Source organism: Lathyrus oleraceus, chromosome 3 (genome assembly GCF_024323335.1).
Source record: "Lathyrus oleraceus cultivar Zhongwan6 chromosome 3, CAAS_Psat_ZW6_1.0, whole genome shotgun sequence".
Lineage (NCBI taxonomy): Eukaryota > Viridiplantae > Streptophyta > Magnoliopsida > Fabales > Fabaceae > Lathyrus > Lathyrus oleraceus.
This window is the reverse complement of record NC_066581.1, coordinates 212,570,798-212,572,903: the sequence shown is the minus strand read 5'-3', so window position 1 is coordinate 212,572,903 and position 2,106 is coordinate 212,570,798. Positions and strand designations below refer to the sequence as shown.

The 2,106-nt window shown below is 36.2% G+C and overlaps 1 long non-coding RNA gene and 1 other non-coding gene across 2 annotated transcripts; one reads left to right on the top strand and one right to left on the bottom strand.

Moving 5' to 3' along the window:
* Window positions 1-387: 387 nt before the first annotated feature.
* On the bottom strand, window positions 388-1,643 carry LOC127126383 (uncharacterized). Its single transcript, XR_007804966.1, has 2 exons — window positions 1,367-1,643; window positions 388-964 (listed from the first exon to the last, which is right to left on the bottom strand). It is a non-coding gene; the product is annotated as an uncharacterized LOC127126383 (long non-coding RNA).
* On the top strand, window positions 1,362-1,584 carry LOC127134281 (small nucleolar RNA U3). The gene has a single exon (XR_007808032.1). It is a non-coding gene; the product is annotated as a small nucleolar RNA U3 (small nucleolar RNA).
* Window positions 1,644-2,106: the final 463 nt, after the last annotated feature.

Below are 2,106 nucleotides of genomic sequence, written 5' to 3'. Positions count from 1 at the left end.
TCACGAGTCGCCTAGGTAAGGCACGTGGACAAAACGGATCTTGTAGGGAACCAAGAGCCATTATGAGAGTGGCCATGGTAGCCATGTGGCTGGGACATATGGAAAGTGTGGCCACCGCAGGAGCTTAATTGGTTGATTCTACCCAAGTAAAGTAATGCTCAACATCACATGGCATCAACTGGTTTATCAACAATATAGTTTTGCAACGTATTAGTATCCTAGAGGCTTAGTAAGCAAGTGACTTCAGTATGGCCCATAGTCTTTCATGCAATGCAAGGAATCTAAAAGACAAACAAACATGTTCGCCATCTCTATCTCGCCGATGACTTAGTATACATTCAAACTGCCAAGTTAACTACATGTGGTAGGTAATAGGCAAATAGCTCATGGACAAAAACAACATTCTTTTATAACAAATATATGGGAGTACTAAAAGCAATGGCCACTGAGATGACAATGACAGTCTGAAGCGAGCAATTCACAAAGGAATACCAACTTTTGATAAACAAATCAGTGTGGTGGTATTTGATGCACAACGCATAAATGGGTGGTTAAAATACACAAAACTGATTTTTTCTCTCACTATGCTAATTACTCACATTTTCACTGCCTCTCCAAACATTTTGCAATGCTAAGCGAAAGACCCTTCTGGTGGTGCCTCACGTCCGTCATTGTAGAAGGAAGGGAAAACATAACGACCGCATTGAATTTGAGATTGGAGGATTGTAAGTAGCCCATCCAAGCACCACCATGAAGAAGAGTATTTGGGAGAGAGTGCGCAGTCGGTGCAATAACTTGTCTTCTCTAAATTTTCCAGTGCTTGAAAACAGTTAAGCAGCTTCCTTCCTTAAAAGGCTGCTGTGTACCAGTGGTGGTGATGGGTGAATTTGTTGTGAGTTTCCTCTCCTCTAAAACAGAAGAAACTTTCACTACGGAAAATCACTCACTCGCATAAAGAAAGAACCTGCATAAAGAAAGAGCAAATGTTTATCTATGTTTGTTTAGAATGACAGAATTGGTTGAACTTTGAACTACATGATATATAAATCAAGAGTTATACAGAAAATGAAGGATATTGGAATTGCAGAGATTAAAGCATGAATAACTTGAATAACTATTCCAACCGTTCTCCTATGGATGTATGTTGTTAAGAAATGAGAGGGGTTACAATTTGACAGAAAGGGGTTATTGAGTATAAAAGGAACTTGCGGTAAGTAATACATACTTAGTTATAAAGCTTGAATCCAAATCTGAAAGCAAAACTCACATTATAAAAGAAAAAAAATGAAGACTTTAGTCCCACACCGCTAAAGCTCATAGAAAATCTACTGTTTATATAAGCGAGAAGAAGAGCACAAGTCACGACCTTACTTGAACAGGATCTGTTCTATAGGCTCGTACTACTGTGTCCTTGATTTCTAAGGAGACAGGAACATAAATCTGGTGGATGAAGCATTACCGTGCGATCAGAGCGTGATTAACGGCCTTGATGATCCTCAGTTTGAGTTATCATTCTAAGCTGTGGGTGATCGTTCTCGGAAGTGTTCGCACTCTCGGGGTGGTCGCTCGGTGTTCTGACAGATTCAAAATATTTTTTGCCTCGCGTTTGGTTTAGAATGGTAAAGCACCTTGAGTTGCCACGTAATGGAATTGTGACACGTTTTTTAACTATATGGGACTTTCTCATCATCTTTCTATATATATTTCAAATAAAATTGATTATTTGACCGATCAAAAATAATTATTATTTGATTTTTTTAACTTTTTGTTCAAACTTATTCTTCCATACATTTGAAAAACTTTCATATTAGTATTATAGTAAATAATTGTTTTATTTTAGTGGATTTTTTTTAAAAATTAAATATGTTTAAATAATAACGCCATCGAGTATCTTTCTAACTATCATTTTTTTTATATTTTTATATTTGTTTCGAATAGAATCTAAGAGTCAAAAGAATATCTAAAAATTAAATTTTAACTATTCTATAAATATTTTATTTTGCACCAATATAGATATCATTGTTAACACTCTCGGGATGGTCGCGGTGTTATGATAGAGATTAAAACATACTCACTTTTAACTGCTCATCCATTCATCCGTACAGA